The sequence below is a fragment of the Anticarsia gemmatalis genome, chromosome 11 (genome assembly GCF_050436995.1).
Source record: "Anticarsia gemmatalis isolate Benzon Research Colony breed Stoneville strain chromosome 11, ilAntGemm2 primary, whole genome shotgun sequence".
NCBI lineage: Eukaryota > Metazoa > Arthropoda > Insecta > Lepidoptera > Erebidae > Anticarsia > Anticarsia gemmatalis.
This window is the reverse complement of record NC_134755.1, coordinates 8,719,834-8,742,194: the sequence shown is the minus strand read 5'-3', so window position 1 is coordinate 8,742,194 and position 22,361 is coordinate 8,719,834. Positions and strand designations below refer to the sequence as shown.

Genomic DNA, 22,361 nt, shown 5'->3' with positions numbered 1-22,361 from the left:
CCTACCTTACACCCAATACATAGGCAGGTAACATGCACCTAGAAGCGAATCCAACGAAGCACCGTACCAAAATTTTATTACATAATTTAACTATTCCATGAAATTTTAATTGACAGACTCATATATAACTTACCTATTAAATTAAGCCCAGAGCTCAAAGCGTGAAATCCTATTAATTAACTAACGCACCGTGTCACTTTGATTTACGTTCCGGGTTGCGAGTGCGTTAAGAAAACCGAGTTTCCCTGGACAGTCAGATCTAACCTCATTAGTTGATATATTCGAGTTGGAAAGCAAAATTTATAATAGAAAAAAACTATAAGTCACTGCCCACATTCGGGACAGATTAAAATCTTTTTACACACCGGCTAATTCTTGTGCGCCTACGCGCCTCTATATTCGAAGTTCGATCGACGAAATATGAACACCTTTGGTTGTCTTTTAAAAAAATATCAAAGTTTTGTATAGTTTTGTAATTAGCATAAGTTTGTTAGTGTGGAGTTGGTTTTTCCATTTGTGTGGAGGCTAATTCGACGTGTCTATTTTATGATATGTATTTTCGTGTTCGACAGTATCGTCCATAACTCAATAAAGTTTATTGCGACACATGCACATAAACTTGTCTAACACACCTTCGCGGTGTCTGATATCTAATAAGATACCTACCGAAATAGTTTTTTAGCAGTGAATAACTTTTAAAAACTAAACTAAACTAGAAATAATTTAAAAAAACAAAATATTTACATACTTACAATTATACAATATATTTACAATATAAAATATGGATACAAAAGGAGTGCGTCACGCGTCGTAGAATTTCTCCTCACCATCGTCGACTGGTAACGTACCCAGAATGCTGGCAGCATTGCCACGTTGGATGGCAATGCTAATTCTTTGACCAAAGTAAAGGCCAGCATTCTGGTCACGCGTAGCATCGACGAGACGCTTCGCAATCTCTCGGTAGAGACTACGAGCACTCGGGCCCCACGGTCCCAAGGTTTCAACCCCAAACGGCACAAATACGTAATTACCAATAATGTTACTATATTTGCGCCGCTTGAGGTTTTCTGCTGATGCGGCAGCAGCGCCCGCAACGCCCACCGTACCTGGAATATGGGAAGGCGCCAAGGTGTCGACACAGGTTGCATCCCAAACCAAGGGCCTGCCCATACTCCAAGGCAACAACGACATACCGTCCGGCCTCTTCCCATCGTCGCGCGCCAGCCCATTGGGTTCTAATAGAGCTGGAACACCCGCGGTGGCAAGAGACCGGCGAATTATGTCGTTTAGGTGGGCGTGACGCGGGAAACGACCCGCACTCTTATTACATGATAGACCATGGTGCCCGAGCTCGCCGACAGCTTCCCCGCAGTGACAACGATGCGGAGAAACACACGAGGCTCCTAAACGAAGACATGTGGCGATGCGGAACGTGGTATCATCGAGCATGGTACCTACGTTAAATGAAGGGAGAGCCTGAAGCCAAAGCCCCGATTCCCATTCTCCCACAGCCAGAAGGCGAGCACGCTCAGCAGAAGTGGAAGATGTTAATAAAATATTTTCCTTAATCAAACTGCTGAGCGGCGCGTCCCACTGTCTCTGAGAGAACAAGTTTCGAGGTAAATCCGTGTTTGGAGCGGCCATTTTCCAGGCGTTCATGGCATCGGTCTTACACGACACTTCAGAATTAACCAGTGTAGGAGCTAAAATTTTCCTGGTCAATTCTTCCGTGCCGTGGACCGAGGACAGGAACGCAGGCAAACTAACATCTGAAATTTTGCGGACGCCGAGGCCTCCTAAACGAATAGGCAAGGAAGCCTGAAGCCATGCACGGTCGTCCAAGGCCACATTGAGAATTTTGGTGAGTGTATTTCTAATGATATCATCAATTTTGAGAAGTGGAACCGAGATTTTCCAAAAAGGCGAAGCTCTAAGGGCATGTGTAAATTTTGGGACGAAAAGACAAAACCGAATGATAGTAAATGCAGAATGAATATTAATTTTGATGAGGCGTTCCGAAATTTCATTAAAATTTTGAATTTTTTCCTCTATAAAAGGTTCAAAACCATCTTCTAAAATAGGGGACCCAAGGAGGCGAAGAGAGTTTTGTTGCATAATTTTCAAATTAGGAGCCAAAGTAGTGAATTTAGAAAAAGCCAAAGATTTGTCTGGTAAGTTATTAAAAAAAATTTCGCATTTATTTGAATTAAGTTCTAAACCAATTCGTTTGAATTCATTTTTTAGGAAAGCCAAATCATTAAAAACGGTATCTACATCGCCCCCAAGAGTACCATCATCCAAATACCAAACGTTAAATTTTGAATTTAGACGCCGAATAATGGGGTTAATAGCCAAGCTAAAAATGACCGGTCCAAGAGGGTCACCCTGTTGACAGCCTACTGAAGACTCCAAAAGATTATCCTTAAAGAGTAATTTAGAAGGGTGCCGATAACATTGCCAAAGAAATTTAAATAATTTAGGTGTTTCTAATTTTGCCTGTGTCAACAGAGTGTCCCGATTCACAGAATTGAAGGCATTCTTTAGGTCAACCTTTAGGATGACCTCACCTTCACTGCAGCGAAGGTACGTCCTCAGCGCGTGTATGGCAGCCTCACAGCCCCCTTTTGATCCGAAACCGAGTTGAAGGGGCTGGAATTTTGAAGCCAAATGTTCTTTATAAAATTTACAACCAATTTTTGCTGCCATACGCCGATAGGTACACCCGACGGCGATGGGGCGAATGCCGCCATCCGACTTTCGCAGGGCGCATAAATTGGCGCCATACAAAACGTCAACGACGGCACCGGCCACACCGCCGGAGAGCATCAAGTTAATCAGAGCGGTGAGCTCCTTCAGCAGTTCGCAACCGGCCTCACCGGCGCCCGGACTCACAAAAATGAGATTATTTTATTATTTATTATTTTACTCACAATTGAGTAAAATGAGACTGTTTAGTACTCACTAACTTATAATAACATAACCGAAAGGTTTAAATAACACATAGAACTGTTGAATTTTCTATAATACTGCTTTAAATAACTGATTATTATGTAAACCGTATTTTTATGGTAATAGAATGCCTAATATTTACACATCAATAATGATAAGCGTATTCTATATTTAGAATTCAATAACATCATCTTAATAGATATCATAAAATTATATAATTAGCCATAAATGACTAAAACCTGATTATGTTTTGACAGTTTAAAACTAGCAACATAACTGTTTAAAAGTTAGCATACTATAGTCCGACAACTTAGTAGAAAGCCTTAACACGCACGATTATAATCAAGAATTGTGTGTATTTCCAAAATGAAGTAACTGTATCAAACTGTCAGCTGCATGAGCCTACGGGTCACTGATGTTCTAAATTCTAAATTTTATTTACCTCTGCCGGCCGTAAACCTTGCATACAAGGCTTACTACTAAGTTGTTAGACTGTACTATTATCTACCGAAGTTCTTAGCAAAATATTTTTATATACATTTCTTAATATATACAAAGTGCTATTAAAATATTTGAAGTGACCAAAACCTTATCTATCTTTTATCAAAAGGTTAGTAGGAAGTGGGCGTCGCCGCCTAATTAGGGGCTTTAATAGACAATTATAAATAATCCTTGTATATTCTCTTATCTATAAAATATACAACAGGTGTATTGTGTGGACAAAGGGAAGAATTTCATATAGTAAATTAATTAAACTTAGTTGCTGCGTATACGCAAGTAAGTATTCTTTACTAAAATTACGAGCAAGAATGTTTTATCAAGTTTTTTATTAAGTTAAACGTTATTTGTTTATAACTTGGTCGTTTTCACCTGCTTATAAAATATAAGTAATTCAATCAAAAGTATCATTGAGCTAAAACTACTTATATAAAGTCTAGTTTGTATACCAAAAGGTGTAGGCAGTGGCATAGGTACATTTTTGTTTCGGCATCTACAATGTTAGTCCCATGTAATAGGGAGTGAGCCTATTGTCATATACCGACCACGTTAACTTACTCCGAGCTACTATTGAGAATATCTATTATAAATTAGAAAAGACCGAATTTTCCGGAACCAGATATCGAACCCGAGATCTCTTCAGCAGTCGTATACTACCCAAGACCAAAGAATTAGCGAAATTATAATAATATTTTGGACATCGGTTGAACTGTATTGACATTACTCTATAGCCGTTATCAAAACGGTTTAAAATTTAAAAACTACATTGTTTAAAGAAATGTCATTGTATCTGAATGAGATAACACCTAAAATTGTAATTCAACACAGGTAGTGTTTGCGGTTTGAATGTACATTAATATTAATTGCTAAGTGTAGGTAAGTAGGTTGTATGCTCTGTTTAACCTTGTATGATTTAGGTCTTTGTTAATGTGATATAACAAATAAATAAGGATAAATTTAATCACAAGTATATGGATGCTTACCTACCAATATGCTACCAAGATGCTTACCTACTACTTACAGCAAAATAAACTACTTTCATATAAATAATAATGCTAGTTTTCATCAAACAAAAAAAATACTTCTATTATAGTGACCAAATCACTGTTATATAAACTGCTTAATCAGTTGTTTGTGTCATGTTCCATGTGATTTTTTCTTTTACATTTTGACGACCAAACCTGAAAAGCTAAACAGTTGAAGACCCGTTACCAAAAAAAAAACAATCAATCCCTAATTTTTTGACCACATTACACGTGAGAGCTAACGGAACCGCACAAAATAGCCAGTATTCTACATTTTCATGTTTACCTTCGATACAGCCTACGATTGTAGCAGTAGCCTAGATGATTACAGGCGTATCTGCCATAGAATCTATTCCCTATAACAAGTCTCGCCCCCGGCGTTGGCCGTACGGTGTTAGAGCTGAGCGAAATTGTTTATTATCCATTTTCACCTACTTGTTTCGTTATTCTATATAATTTTATAGTAACAAATGATTATTAAGTATATGTACTGAAGGGGGTATTAAAAATGTCGTCAGAATTTGCTAATGACAGAACTGTTTTAATAGTCCTTGCCATTATTAAATTACATTATAACATTATCTATGATTCGTTTTCTATGTTGCTTTTTAATGTCTAGGTACAACATAATTTTTTTATTTGACTCTTTATATAGACTCTTTCAACAAAGATATTTTATTTAACTTATGTTGTACTCATAAGGTAGAAATGCTCAGTTCCGACTAGTAGAGTTACATGGGTAATTTAATATCAAATACTAAGAAAATATAGGTAGGTAAGGTAACTTCTGATTCTTAGTTTCACAAACAAATCTTATCTAATTTAAATCAAACGTTGGAGCCGTGTGATTTTATAGTTTATTTGTGTTACTTAACACTCATATTTTTATAATGAAATTTAATATTTCACATTCTAAAACATTAGAGTTTCATTTTTATGCCATTAAGTATCAAATTCTTACTAAAATATTCTTGTTAATAATGGTAAACTTAAACATAAAATCACGTCTACCTCAAGCTTTTGCCATCAAAATTTATCCGACAGTCCAATAATAATGCTAAGTAATAACATTAGACTAATAACATAAAACATAGCTGACCCGCGCAACTTCGCTTGCGTCACACAAGAGAGAATGGGCCGTTTTTGTAACATTTTATGCTGGTACTCTGCTCCTGTTGGTTGTAGCGTGATGTTATATAGCCTATAGCCTTTGGCTATCCAACACTAAAATTATTTTTCAATTCGCACCAGTAGTTCCTGAGATAAGCGCGTTCAAACAAACAAACTCTTCAGCTTTATAATATTAGTATAGATTTAGTTTTCCAATCGAATTATAGACAAATATTTTAATCAAATATAATACTTATTATGTAAGAACATTGAAATCTGTGATAATTTATCGTCTATATAATATCAATCCGAGTTCGTTCATTATGGATTCAATACAGTTCAACAAGATAATCAAGTTGGAAGTTTATTGGAGACGTCAAAACTTAGAATAAAGCGAAGTCACGTTTATGAATTTTAAGAATCAATGAGTAAATAAACACTTCAAATAAATATTATATTATAAATCTGTATATTAACATTTTAACAAGGAACTATGTATTTTTCTGACAGATTTTATTTTTAAAAACTTTTGTTTTTATTTTTATACTTCTGTTTTACATTTGAAATAAGAATATAACAGCCAGTTTGAAAAAATAAATGGATTATGAATAATATTTATTTGTTTTTTAATTTAAATGTAATGTAACTCGGTTTTATAATTTTATAATTCTTGTACAAAATACTATAAAACATAAAAGTTGAATGAATAACGCTATCGTTAAATTAATCAGAAATGCAAATCTTAAATCCGTTGTCTAATTTATTGTTGTTTTAATATCTGATTTCAATCAAACCGTTCCTTTATTTGAATTATAGTAATCCTATTATTTATAATATTAACCAGTCTATTTCAATAGAATATAAGTTATTGCAGTTTGTTAGTCTTCGCCCACGTGTAGTATGACACATTTCTCTCTATCAGCCGTTGCAATTTCTTCGATAGAACAAGAATTCAATATAGATTATTGATTCACAGCATGTTTCTTCAATTCAAGTAAAATTAAAAACAAAGATCTGTTCTATAAAATATATAAACGACTAACTCCCGTTTTCTGAGGTACATTTAGCGGTAGTTTATCTATTTAATAGCGTTTAAACTCATATAAAAAATCTCTATTGATTAGATAAACTACCGCTAAATGTACTCAGAAACCGTGGGTAAGGAAATCAATTATGTAAAATATCACTTATATATTATTAAAACGCAAACATCTGAGTGAAGACCGGTTTCTTCAAGCCAAAGAAATCATCGAGGGACACTTTGTAAGTTCTAAATAAACCGATTATGCAAAGCGGTTTGCGAACCTTGATAAAACAACAAACAAATAATAAGACGATCGAACCCCGCAGCGATTTGAAAGCCTTCCTGTATATAGGATTACTGCGAATGAAGTTTATGTGAACTGAATGCCCGATAGGCGTTAGTCACATGTTGAATTTAGATCTAGTTGGAAGAATTTTAAACCACGTTTTGAGATTAGAACCGAGTTAGTAAGGACGATCACATGTGACAATTTATTTTAGCTTTAGTCTTTTCACGATGTAAAATCAATTATACCGTGAATTAAAAAGTTTCAAAACTGAGTGCTTGTTTTTATGATCAAAGTATTTTTTAACAAACTTTTGTTCTAACCTTTCCAAGGTCGCTTTTTATAATGACGTCTCAAAAAATTAACAATAGATAACAAGTGACAACGCAAAGGCACTTGTACAAAAGGACATTTTAAAAAGAGAAATTTCGTTCAGTCACAGGGTGCCCAGTTTTTAGTGTTGCCGAGAATCCTTTGCCCTGGCGACATTTCAATAGAGACTAAAAAATAAACAATAGAAATAAAAACTCGCAAGGCTAAAGAGGAAGGCCGGACGCAGCTAAATGAAAGAAGTTTGTAAAAAGTTTGACACATTTTTAGAAACATCAGGCACGAAATGCTCGCTCGCGGGGACCGCTCGTAAATTTTCTGTAGCGTCAGAATGAAAAAGAGGACATCATTGTTGAAAATTTTCGAACGCATTCTGTGATTTCGTATGTAATCGAGTCGCTTTGCATGACAATAATAAACGCGGTGCTTGTTGTGTTCACGTTTTCACGTCATTTATTTAGTCTACTTCATGATTCAGCATTGGATTATTATCAAAGGTTTCCAATTGTTCAATTAACACTTAAAATTGTAGTGTCACATAAATAGTTCTCACGTGTTTAAAAATGTACCATCATGATTTTCAGTTTCAATAAGAATGTTTTCAATCAATTCCATTCAATCTTCCCCGAATATTTGCTGCGATACATTTTTAGCTCGATCCAGAGATTTCCCCATGATTCCTTTCGGCAATCAGATGCTGGTTATTGCAAGCGGCTCGGCTTCCCCCCGATATATTTCCTGTGCGGATAAGAGAAGTGAGCTTCTTTCTACAGAAGCACGATAAGAATTTCATTTCCTCGCGGCTGTGAGAGCTCCGCTATCTGAGGAAGTCGCTGACAAAAATACCTAAGTGATAAAAGTACTGAATTCAGTTCAGGTGCTGGCAATATCGTGAGCGCCTTTTATTTTGTTGGTGAAGTGAGGAGTACATAAGTGCTCGTACGAACATTGCTTTCAGGTGAACACGAAGCGTGACTCCGCCGACTCACACAGAGCTTACTAAAATGATACTTAATGAAAAATGTTTCATAAAAACAAAAGAGCACGAATTCGGGGAATAACAAAACGATTCGGATGGAGCTTTGATTTTATGAATTCCCAAAGCTAGGTCTGAACTTTTGTTTCGGTTCTTTGATAAAAAAAGTAATTCGACCCTTTGGTGTGAGCGAACTATTTTGAACTTTGACAGGTTGAGTTAAGATTGGTTATCGAATGATCAGCCGATATCAATATGGTTTGATTTCGCCTTTAGGTCTGAGGATCGGGATGACATCTTTTATCGCGATGCATTCCGCTCGACGGTCTTTAAAGAGTTTGTGTTACGCCGCAACATTTGTATTCGTATATTTGTAACAATAGATTATATTAACTTTTATGAATTGTGCAGTAGAAAAGTTACTATAACTAACTTTATAAGTTTATATAGAAAATATTGTAATCGTATAGTCATTAATATTACAACTATTGAAGTTCCGATTAGCGAAAATAATAACTAATGTCTCATTGAATAATACCCGTTTAAAACCTACAAACTTATTTGGTTATATAAAACTTTTGAAAGTTGATAAAAAGTTTTCAAAAAGTTTAAAAGTAACAATAAAAAATAAAAACAATTGAATAAAAATAATTAAAACTTGATTGATACTCACAATCAACAAAAATCCTTTTAATTCTTGATAGAATCACTTAATTGGATCAACGATGACACTAAACACCAACAAACAATCTTGTATATCACTATCAACACCAATAAATATTAAATAAATTCATTAATGTTTATATATGAATCACAATAAATTAAAAACAATAATTAATTAAAGGTATAATCTTGAACTTGGACTCGATTAAGTTCGTATCAAATGATTAGGCGCGTATCGGAGCGCGTACACTACTTCGATACGTATGGCCTATACAAATCCTTATTTACAACTGACACTGTTGTCCATACTATTACAGAGTCGTGTTCTGTACTCACATAGAGCGGAGAAGGCATCTGCTCGATATTTACACGGAACCTACTACGCTACGACAAAACACCGCATCAACCGATCCAGAATATTTTTACACAACTTCACGACCCCAGCATACAAGCTCGACTGTAAAAAAAAGTCACGAGGTAGGGGAAAAATTTCGTAAGCCATTATCCGACTCTATACAAAAGTTTTGACACGAACACTTTGCGCTTGGGCACAGTCTATTTTAGTGAAGTACGAGACGGATATATTCGGCGGGCGACTAATCGCAGCGCGTGCGACTGAGACAGATAGACGAATGTGTGTCGCATTTGAATAAAGTTTAGGGGGACCAAAGAATCGTGAGCCGCGGGATGCCGAGTAGGTGGTGATAAAGCATTCGTAGCGAGCTCGTTCCCAAATCGAATACGATGAGTAATAATATTTAAAAAGCAAGATTTGTTACCTGTCGACCGCCGGGAGATAATGCCCCACGTTTTTTGGGAGAAAAATACAATTAACTAGCCAGTGCACATAAATCATTTTGTTGTACTGTTCTATGCGCGGGCTCAGGTTGTACAATTATGCTCCTATATAAAAAAAACCTGACCCTTATAGTAAACTGTGGCATGGTTTTTTATTCAACGCAGATAATTAGAGCATTAGCCGCAGGTTTGAAAAGAATACGCAATATAGCGCAGGGAAAATTGAAAGTTTTTTAGTTTTCTTGCGAACCCTCAGGTCCTAATATTTGGATTAGCCACATCCGCAATTTTATTTTTTGTTCATGTTACCTTTGTCGGCTATTAATTTCTACCTGATTATCGATATGGAACGAGTCTGGAACTTTTAAAATTTATTACAAAAATTGCAACCTTATCGATGTATTCATTGTTTTAAACAACAATTTAATGAATCTCTCGCTAAAATTACTGGCGTCGTACGTAAATTTAAAAGCTTTTAAGTTTCACAGCAATAAAAGTTGAACACTCAATCACGGTAAATTTTAAAATTGCGACCTGCCTCAAGCCTCAATTACGACGTGGGACTCGGGCACCTCGAATATCGCGAGTGCACCAATCGTTCGCGTACGAAAATTGCCCGACAAGACCTCTTGGAAATTGTTGGGCCAGCGCTTTCAGAATTGCGGAGCCGACCGACAAATCGGGACCCGAACAACGCAAATTATGGACGCGACTGAGGATCGAGCCGAGTCGAAAATTGCACCGCGAGTCCGCGACCAGGAGGTCGTGCGCGCCCTAATGAAGACGTTAAGTTAAATCGTGGCTGCTCTTATAGAATGTTATTGTGTTTATATTGATTTTTATGACAGAATCATTACATTAACGCAGCGTTAACCCCGGCGCGCCGCACAGCACGGGCCGCGGAGCTCTTCTGTAAGCAACAATTAATTCTATGCTCGGAACGATATAATTTGAAACGTGCCGTTAAACTTAAGGCCAGAAAATAAAGCTAAGTCCACACTATATAAAATATGGAGCGAAATAAATTTCAGCACATACAAAAAGCCGTGTCACAATAATCAACACAGGCAATTTAATTTAAGCGACATAAACACGAGGCTATCTGGCACTGGCATCGATATTAAGGGTGTGCTAAATGACAAACTGCGGCCGAGAGAGAAATGCTTTAAAATGGTGTAATTTTTACTGTTTATCTCGGGATCTGGAAGGAGAGTTCACATTAAAAATACCACCGATGAGTGTTTAACATACTCTGAGTGGATGCGAGAGAATTAAGCTCATCTACATACTAAAGCGAGAGACGCATGAGTCGACGATTCGCTTCGCGGTTGCGCGTAGCGCATTGATTAAAGGCTTTCGCTATACACGCTCTGAATGTTTGCTAGATTTTTAATTAATGCCTGCACCGTTTTGTATATTAAATTTGATACTTGCATTATAATTTGGTGAAATGAAACAAAATGAATTATTAACTCGCGAATTTAATAGTAACATGATGTTTGTGCGCTACTAGTTGCAGTAGCAACGTATAATTTGTGATCATCGAGACAAAACTACTGTTTTGATTACTATTTGTTCCGCATTTATTTTAGTAATGAAAAGATTTAGATATCATCATACCACGAATTACTTTCATGCTTACCTACTTCATTAAAAAAGTAATTTAATCAAGTTGATTGGACTGTGATATTATGTTGGTAACATATTATTAAGTCGTAAAAACACAAGTTTGATTTACTCTTGAGATTAATTAATGTTCATATTGCGACATCTTTATCGCGTTCATGAGAATCCATTCGAATATGTTTGTACGAACAAACATCGAGAAGTGATATCGAGAGCTGAGCCAAATAAAAGGATATTCAATACATTTCACGCATTTGAGATACAGAACGTTCAACCTCGTTTATGCCTCGTAGCATTTGGCAAATAAAAATCAAACAACGCTCAATATCTCTCGGTAGGCTGTACACTCTGTACACTGTATACATATAGCTGGTAAGGTACAGCGGTATAATCGATTGAACACACCTCTTGATGAAGATATTACGGCGGGCCCGGTTTAGGTTTATTTCTGGACCGGTATGCATAACCTACACGATTATATACAGGTAGATAGCGTGGTACTGAACGTGTATTGTTAGGTCACCGGTAACAGCGCTTATATTTAAATGTAATGGCTATTTGCTATGTTTATTTAGTTCCTTGCAGATTTATGGGTATAAAACATCATGTGCTCTTACATAGAGTAATGTTAAATTAATACACAGAAAAGAAAATAAACATCCACTGATTTATAATATCGTAGACCTGTCCTATACAACACGTTTAATTTTATTATAATAATGTAAACACTAAATGAAAAAGTGTAAAAGCTTTAAGTGCGAAAATGTTTAAAGAAGAAATACGTGAGACTTTCTACAAAAAATATAGAAGGCGATACTTCATAATAAGTACAATATTTCTCGCGAGTGCCATTAATCCCACCACCTAATATTTCAAAGGCCAATAAGCCACCCAACCCTCCAACGCGGTTGTAATCTAAACGACCTTTTTTAAAACTAATAAAAGAGCTCGTTCGAAATAGCCACCGAAAATTTTCAAGAGGCCGAATACTGCGCTTATCTTCAGTAAACAAGAGCCATGCACCCGCCAGCTAATGATAGACATCCATCAAGTTCGTCAGTGTACTTTGGGAGGCAAATGCGTTTATTTTAAGACGTTTCGTACGCGATCTACTATGATTTATCAATGTCTTATACAATAAACTGTTAAAGACCTGTTAAAATATTTTTAGTTTGCGCTTGCATAAGTTTGATGAAAGAGTTCAATCATTTCGATCAACACATATTTTACGTTGTATTTATGGCTAAACAAGCAAATTAATGGCTACTAACTCCATTTAATTCGTTTGCATTTATGCTTTCTCAATTCTCGTGTTAATTTTCACAACGGAAGCTTTATTTAGACGTGTTTCAGAATTGAATGAGTTTACGTGCTGCTGTGTACCTGACTGTTTTATGTTTGTGTTCACTTCATACATATTTCCGTTCGATTAAAAACACAATCATTCAGTACATTCATTGAGATATAACTTTTATAATAACACGGCAAGCTGGCCCTGCGGTGTTGCAATGGCTTTATAATTCTGCACTGATTACAAAGGGGAGCCGGCGGCCGCAATTTCGTCTTGTAGCGATCGTGCTGTACATAAATTATCAGTTATTGATGAAGACATTAAGCTTACGTAGGTACCCGTTCAACAATTATTGAATATCGGATTTTCGGCCGCGACCACAGGGTTGACCAGGATTGCCAATACTTTTATAAATGACAGAATAATTGGCGATTGTTTAATGAAAACCTGTATATTATGAAAGTTGTAAAAAATATTACATAAAACATAATTGATCTGCAGATCAACAAGAGATCTGATACTCATGAATGTTGGATGGCTCTTTTACATCCTTTAAAGAAAAATATGTATGAGGAAAACAAGTTTGGTTTACATATTTAATTATTGCATGCGTATTTTTACACCTGTGTTCAAAGTATAAACGCTGCTAAAAAAAAATAGGCATATTTGCAAGATGTTATCTAACAGTTATAATTGCTATTTCCGACGCAACGTTTATTGCACAATCTCTACAATGAAATCATTGTCCCTTTCCTTGCCTTCATAACCTGTTTAAAGATTCAGGAAAAAACGATATCTTACGCGTTAGAAATGCAATGGTACTCGTATTGTGTAAGAAACGAAGTGAGGAGTGCGCCCGAGGCGTTGTCAACCCTACGCGGACCGGTAAAAGAACTGTTCGAACTGACGAGCTCCGTTCGGACCTCGTACGTGCCCCTAATGCACTATAAGGACAATCGGCATTTTCATTTCCGATTTATTCCGACTCGAACCGATGTTTTGCTGTCGCCTTTATTAATAAACGATTGTTTTCGCGTCAGCTTTTGCACTTCGCTGAATCGGTAATGAGAACAGGATTTTTAAAAGCTCGACTTCTTACAACTTCATGTCAGCGACAACCAGTTTCACCTAATTCCGATGTTAATTGCACCCGGCACGAACAAATAAGATTAATTACCCGGTATTTCAGCGCGATTATAATTAGTGAAACACTTCATAAAATTGTCTTTTAACCCTTCACGTCTCTGTTATGTTGTGCTACTTTAGTTTTTTGTCGGTACACGCAATTAGGTTCTTATTCAGTAACGCATTATTCTTTAAAATATAATCGATACGATTGTAGTGTGAGACAGTTAAATGATTTATGGAACTCGCGCCTCGGCTTTAAATAATACATCGCCGTAAGCTTTCGACGTCTTAGAATGAAAGTCACGACTGTAATTTTAAAATGTCGATACGGATGTTTGATGATTTTATTATTTGTTCACTATATTTCATGATCCCTCGACCCGCGGCGTTTATATATTCCCAAGGTTGTGTTCTGCGGCCGGATACAATATCAGATCGAATTGAATTATATTTAGTTGAGTTGGCTCTCCTTTTAGAAAAACTTGCGCGTCGAATTGGCTCTATTAACAGTCAATATATTTGAACTAGAGTAAATAAGTGTGTTACAATTGAGTCTGTTTGTATTGAATGTACAAATTTTTGCTTGATAGTTTTAAATTGCCGTTTCTTCTTCGCTTTGGAGACCCTTTTTATGTATTTTCATAGTCTTTGATGTTTTAATTGTCACATGTATAATAAGATCCCTTCTTTCTTTGAGTCATAGATTTTGCTTTAATTAACATTTTGGAAAAAAATAATATACTGTGTATATTAAAACTATGAAAGTACTACTTAATTACTAATAGAGTTCTCAATCAATCAGCTAAGTTGTACGAAGCGCCACTATCGGCAAAGCTCAATAAAACGCATAAACTTGAGAAACCAATAAACAATCTAAGGAGTGAACAATAAATTCACGTCTCGACAATAATATTGTTAATCGTAAAAGTCCATTGATTTTCAATGAGCTTCCACAAAGTATAAAGTATTAAGTTCAACGCAATTCATACTGCAACCCCGACAGACGGGCGACTGAATTAAATAAATCTCCTGCGACTGCGATTAGTCGATCGTGAATTCATGTCGCGCAACTTATACCAATGTTTTGCATATTATGAGTTATCTGTTATCCACTTGATAGGAACATTTCAAATACTTTATGTTAGTTTATTAATTCCTGCGTATTTAATTTGCATAAAGTGTCATTGTTTTATTTGTGTGAAATATAAAGTTTCTTTTTAATTTTATATTTATTGTTATCTAGCAATCTTAGATTTTGTCTAATATTTAAATATAATTTTTCAGTGCTGCTTAAAAATTATCAAATAAAAAATATTTCTTTATCTGATTTCTTTATGACTTTATAATGAGTTCACACGATGAAATTAACAGTATTACATTTCTTAGTGCGTATTAAATAGTTTTTTGTCTAGATATAACTAATTTCCATGTAAGTAGCTTAAAATTATGTTACTTAAAAAACACACAACATAAAAAAAGTATTTGTAAGCAAAGTACATTCGGGCATTAATTAGATAAGTACTTATCCTTTTTACGTACCCACCATTAGCCAATTTACCGCAATAAGCACCAAAGTTCCACTTCAAAAACATAATTCAAAACGATACCCGACTAATAATCGCAAAATCGCAGAATCGCCAGTGTGCACGAGTAAGATTGTTTACGAGCATCATTGTTTGCTCTGCACTCCGCAGTCGTTGCTATTGTGGGTTGGACCCGCTATTATTTTATTGACTTCCTACCAACTGGTCGGTTTATTGTGTTTACTGTGCGCAAATTATTTGTTATTAGGCATCCGATCGGTGCGGTAATAGTCGCGATTATACGGTGTCGCTTATTGGGGATCATGATGTTATTGCCTTTTAATTAGACACCTGTTTTCATAGTACGTCTGTTTGCGTATATTTTTGTTTTACCTTATGACTAGCTTCGGTAGCTTAGTACCTTCTTTGAAAAGAAAAGAATTCCAGGGGTAAAAACTAAAATAGGTTATAAACTATCTATCTGTGCGGCGTGCGATACTCAATTTTGTTAAAATCCGTTCAGTTGGTCTTGTTTTACGTTATAGAGTAACAATCGTACATATTTTTTTACAAACTTTCTTATTTATAATTTTTCTCAATTTTATGTTCTGGCGAATTTACCAGTATTTCGTTCTTTTATAGCTATGGTCTGTGACCATGTGAAAAGATTTTGTAATAATATGATTTTCTGTTATGTTTTGGGGACGCAGCTGTATGTGTCATACATATTATGAGGGTGCATTCCCTTAAACGCCTCATCACTTGTTCTCAGTTTATTCCTATGGTAGAGACTATTAAAGTCTAAAAATACAACGTTAATATAAAATTTGAAAATCATTGAAACTGTCAGTGTTCACTACTAATTATTACGTAAAATCGGAATGTTCATAAATCCAGATCTATGTCAAAATTATTCTCGACACAAATTCAAACTGACTTAAGTTTTGTAATAGAGCTTAAATTCAAGTATATAATATACAATAACCAGTAAGTAAATAGCTTTGAATAAATCACCGAGTCCTTCAATTAGTCAGCTATGACTACTACATTTTTCAACAAGGAATATAACAAAACTAGCTGACCCGCGCAACTCCGCTTGCGTCACATAAGAGAGAATGAGTCAAAATTTTCCCCGTTTTTGTAACATTTTTTACTGGTATTCTGCTCCTATTGGTCGTAGCGTGATGACGATTTTGCGATTATTAGCCTATAACCTTCCTCGATAAATGGGCTATCTAACACTGAAATAATTTTTCAAATCAGACCGGTAGTTCCTGAGTTTAGCGCGTTCAAACAAACAAACAAACTCTTCAGCTTTATAATATTAGTATAGATTGTTTGTTTAACCAGTATTAAACTGTGGTTTAACATCAGCTATAATGTAATGAAAGATGTCCCACAGCATGTAGGTATTAATAAACTGTCAAGTGAGCTAATCGAAAGCAATTTACTTGCTTGTAAATACTCGTAAATGCAAAATTTATTATAAAGCCTAGCCTTATTAAACGCGGTTTATTTTGTAATTGCGCTGTGATTCCAATAAATGGTAAACGCTTTCCGCTTACCTATGTTATATAACTAAAAAAGAAAATGATTTTTTCTGCTTGATTTTTAAATTTGTTTGTAAACGGATTTTCAGCTTAAAACCATTTTATAAAGGATACAGTAACTGTATGTAACTAAATAATAAATTATATCTTTTCTACTAAAATAAGTTATTGTATAAAAGCTTGTTAAAGTGACTCATCTCAAAATTATGATAAAATCCGTCTTAGACAAAATCCGTTGGTATAAATCATGCAATATCTATGCTTCGACATAAAACGAACACAAAATATAGGTGACAAGTCAAATAAATAATACAAAAATTGTCGTAAACCAAGTTTCTAAATATGGTATAGAATATAACCTTTTTTACCTCCGTCCATTTTAAATTCTATAGTCATTATGCGTTCAATGACATCGGAAGATAGTTTTTTTTCTATAAACGGTAAAGGTTTTATCGCGAATCGGCATAGTTTCAACGACACGTTTCATAAAACCGGTTTTAACCCAAACTTATCGATGTAAAGCTGAATGAAAGAATGTTTAGCGATTGGAAACTTCTATTCGATTTATCGACTCGAATAGCAGATAAATCAATCGATGTTATCTGTATTATTAACATAATAGCAAAGTAAGTAGATAAAGGGTTTTCTAATCAACGTGTTGGTTATGTTAATAGGTTTTTGTTGAGCGGTTATATGTCTACAGTTGATTCGCTTATTTATTGTAATGTTAATCCTCTTATAAGGAGTTACTTGTTGCTAATCGCGGAAAATTATTGCTGACATAAAGTAGACAATTTGTTTTCGGATTTTGTTTGTTAATTTGATAAAGGCTATGTTTGTCCACTCAAAATGTGGTTACAAAATTTACATATTTATTTGCTGGTGTAATTTTCTTGTTGAAATAAGGAAAAATCTTAGTTTTTGTTTCTAAGTTTCTTCCTTGAAACATCATTTACGTCAGAATATACCTGTCTTCAAGGCTGTAAAAGGTTTTCGTGGGAAACAAGTGCTTTTGAAGGCAAATACGCATTTTTCTGTTGGCCGCGTTCACGTGTACAACAAAACCGGAATGAACTCGTAAACTATAACAGTTTAGCGCGACATATACGATTGTCATAAAAATAAAATAATTTTACAGTCGAGATAACGTTTTAATGTATTCGTATTTACATTCCCACGATTTCCAATTTCTGCGGATGTGGTGTCATTGATACTTCCTGAGCTTTTAGCGATTAAAACCTCTCACTCACTCTTAAAATTTTACGACAAAAGTCTCGAATTTCTTCAGTGTCTACTGTTTCATTACATTTTTATTGAGTACTTTTACTTGATGGCTGTTCTTATGTAATTAGGAAAAGGTTTTATAGTCAGCCTGTTATAAACTTCTTTCTTTTTGTTAAATAAGAATTCCTTTCTACCGTAATCATATCAAATAAGGGAACAATCAGTCTGCCTATTTGTTGCATTAGTCTGTAACATATTCAACTAACAAGTTTTCTTGAGATAATAGACTGCACTCGTATATTTTAATAATAAATAAATTTCTTCGCAACCTTTCATGATAGCTAAACTGTAATTGAAACTGGTTCACTAGTTAAACCGGGAAGTAGTTAGCAGTACATTTATATAGCGAAACTTTACATGTTATGTAGGGCTTTAAGAGGCATAATGGTACAAGTTGTTTGGTGGCCAGCAATAATCCATAATGGATAAAAACGTGACCAGTACGCGTGTACCTTTACGCTGCAAGAGATATTTATGTACCGCACCAGATCCGTTAGCGATGCCAAGTATGGGATGTTTTGATATTTTATATATTATGTATTTTTTGGTTTATTTGGCATTGAATTCGTTGGGTTGAAAGGTTGAAAGCTTGTATAAGTAGTCTTCAGTATGAAGCTAGAGTATTGTCTTTTTTAGCACTTAATAATTAAATTGTCTTGTCTTTACGTAACTAGGAATATTGCAAGTCATTTAGATTTTTGAATTGTTGTAAAATTTTCTGGTTGATATGGCGAGCAAACTTTCTTAACGTTTACAGACCATTATCGTTTTTAACGTAAAAATCGTTGTTATCTTGCGGTTGGACTGTCATACAGACAGTCAGACAATATATTTCCAAGTTTACCACCAAAAAATCAACTATAATCATCACCATCAAAATCAACAATATGTCGCTCGCACGTCTGCGGTTTCGATTTCGATACAGCACTTTAAACCAAAACATGGTGTAGTTTTTATCAGATATCTATCAGCCAAAATAAAGTCGGCATCCGTCAATGTTCGCTGTGTAAGAGCGGGTTAAGAATTCCCCGCATTGAGTATTCGTTGTATGCGTGCGGTGTCAAGAGGAGGTGTGCTATAGAATAACAAACGGCTTGTGTTGGCAGGCAGCCGGTGATGAGCTGAGCCCCTACTACGGTACTCTTCGAGATTAGCGAGAGATTCAGTGTAACTGTTACAAAATGGTTCGTTTTCTGTGATGTGTGATCTATGTACAGTATCATTCTGGTTATGTAATTCGCCGTTCATCGAATATTAATTATGATATTCCCATCAATGTTTGCCGAAATTTGGTGTTTTTTTTCGTTAAGATTTCTTAACATTGTCGGATTTTGGTTGCTAAAATGTTGCTTTTAGATTGATTACGAACCATCTCAATCAGGTTTCGATATTATCCTAAGCATAATTTAGGTATCTACTAACACTAACGCTTACGAGCACCTACATCGACTAAATATTGGGTCCATCTGAGTACACCATGTTTTATGATAATGTTCATATTGCAATTGCACTGAGTGTAAACAAATAGAAACAAAAAAAACTAGTCTCGAAGAGCGTATCAACAAATAGTAACACCATCATGTTGTTGCAATCTTGGAAACGGGAGTATCGGAGACAGTGATGTTGCCAATGAATTGACACGGAGGCACTCAGCGTCCGGCCTGGCTGCCCACCGGCCCCGGCCCCGGCCGTCCCATGGGAACACGCACGATGATATTAAATTTATTTATTGTTACATGTCCGCGAAACATTTTTTCTGATGGATGGACCAAAAGTTTGTTTCGTACATGATATCATTTTAGCCAGAATAGCCAGCTAGTGTTGACGGCGACGGGTTAAAAAACAATTTTATTTTACTACCTAACTTTATATCTACATATTTCTATTTAAATTGTGGCAAAAAAACATAATAAATAAAACTGATCCAAGTGGATTAGTGGCCGACTCTATCGTTGTCGGATGTGACGCTAGGACAAAGAAAGAAGATACATGATACACAACGATTTGACTAAGAAATATTACGAGATGAAACATCTAATTAATACTTTATAAATCAAGTGGAAGGATAAATGGTCAACAGCTAAAGAGTTATGGAGCTACCATTCGAATGCCAAGAGAAATGTTGGAAAGTTAGATATGGAGTAATTGAAATCAGTTTTTCCCGTGTTACGAAACGGAAACTAAAATAGAAACTGTGACGATTAGAATTCTTTGTCTTTAAGTAAAAACCCGAATTATATAAGGTCCGCGTTAGTTGAGCGAATGTCTGTTTATACAATCTGCCTGCGACTTTTCTAATTGATGGTGAGTCGGTGTATACAGAATGCGATTATTGTGATGCATCGAGTCACCAAGCGTACACGTTGAAATTTACTAATCTCAGCTTTATATTAAAATGCAGGGCTGTTTGTCTGTTTGTTTGCACAATCACTTTTTAATCGACGTCGTGAATCAGACAGGATTTACGATTCTTTTATTGTAATATTTATCATTTTATAGTAATCGCGATAAAATGCAGCGCGATTTGTCTAGTTTTGTTGCCATTGTTGATTGTCGGAATAATTTATTGTGTGAAAAATGTATTTATTAAAGACTTTACTTGACTGAATAGTAAAACAGTTGGTGCGAATAGACTTCTATGAAGTGTAATGTACTTAATCAAATTGATGGTGAGGCAGGTGACTGCATAAATACCGTATATCATACATAGTTAAAGGACGTCATTGTATGCAAAATTCTATCATCTCTGCAAGTGGGTCGAAAAATGAATACCTATTAGTTTGACATACTTCTTCAGCGTAGCCATTAAATCATTTAAAAATGAGAAGAAAATCGTTTTACAAGAGGGAACTTAGTTAAAAATTAGCCACAGTCAGGCGGCGAGGTTTTTGAGGACCGTCAAGATCTGTATCCAATATTGAATGCGTATCGAAAGGTCGGTCGTACCACCAACTTCCTACAATTACGAGATCTCCGAGAATCACTTGGGCGGTACACCGGTACAGACTATTAAGGGCTGTTCCATCAGAATCACATACATTAACTCCAAAATGACTTAATTAAACGCGTGACACTGTAATTTGTCACACAACCAATAATAAAGCTTAAAAAGTGGCCGTTATTTTTCATCCGAGACAGGTAATTTTAATGCATATTTAATGGGCAATTCTTGGCTTCAAATTCAGTAAGATAAGGTACGGCTATAATGCATGCAGTTTGCCCCTTGTGTTATTTATCGTGTGATTTTTGGCAACAAAGCTTTAGTCCGCTACTTGGCTCGGCTAGATGTGTGCAATGTGCAATGCTCATGTGCAATCTCCATAATGCATGCTCTTTTGTATGATACCGCCAGCGGCGCTTTGACGTGCCCACTGACGTAACCACTCGAGTGCTTCAGTTAGTGCATTTAGAGCGAATGTTATCTAAGTTATTTTGTTGCAATAGTGCTTCGTCTATGACCGGTTCGATTTGGCTGCCCACTGATTTAATGTGGAGCAAGTAGGTACAGCAAATATTTTAGTAATCCGTATCTCATATTGAATGAATTTAAATAAACGTTGCCGCATCGTATGCAACGTAAAGAAATTTGGCCGATATATAAGTTCTTCAATCATTTACCAATAATGGAATTATGTAATGTTTTTGATTCCTAAAGTGGGTCTTAAATATTATAAATCTTTGAATAGTTAAGTTTGTGTGTAATTTTATCGTAAATACGTCAACTGTTGAAAGATTTCTAAATAAGATAAGCTTCTTTGGGTAATTACGAAATACGCATTCTCAGAAAGACAAAACATAATTCAATTATAATCGTAAGTAGCATATTTACTTGTTTGGAGACCCGAGGCCTTTTAGGTTGAAAGCAGCTTTACCACATACCTGTGAACAAAAAAGTCTGGATTAATGTGAGTAGCAATTAAACAAATTACGTATAAACCACATATACTGTCACCCTAACAGTAAGCTTTCCACGAAACAACGACTACGAAAGGCCGTGATTCGAATAGCTGTTTTTCCCGCACGGAGCTAATTAAGTAATTACCATTTCTGCACAGGGGCATACGTGGAGCTCATCAGCTCCGTGGAACAAGTGCTCCATTATGACAAGGCTCTAATTTGGTCGAGTGACATGTTGCCTCGTAGCGTCATGAATTATTCCGTTCGTCGTGTCCGGTCGGTAAAGACATTTAATTGAGAGAACAACGTGTTTGGCGAATAAAAGCGTGTGAACTTTTTTCTCTGAATCTTAATAACCCCGTTTCGTAAACAGACACATTTCGATTTATGACGTGAAATTTAT

The 22,361-nt window shown here is 35.5% G+C and overlaps 1 protein-coding gene across 2 annotated transcripts in view; it reads right to left on the bottom strand.

The window, feature by feature from the left end:
- LOC142976470 (homeotic protein antennapedia-like) overlaps positions 1 to 22,361 on the bottom strand; it is a 193,562-nt gene that overhangs the window by 125,965 nt on the left and 45,236 nt on the right. Inside the window, exon 1 of one of the 2 annotated variants that reach the window (XM_076119853.1) lies at positions 8,872 to 9,301. The exons of the other annotated variant lie outside the window; for it this stretch is intronic. The gene's annotated coding sequence lies outside the window, so the exon portion shown is untranslated. Of the gene's footprint in view, positions 1 to 8,871; positions 9,302 to 22,361 lie in introns of those variants that run through there. 2 annotated transcript variants of the gene reach the window in all.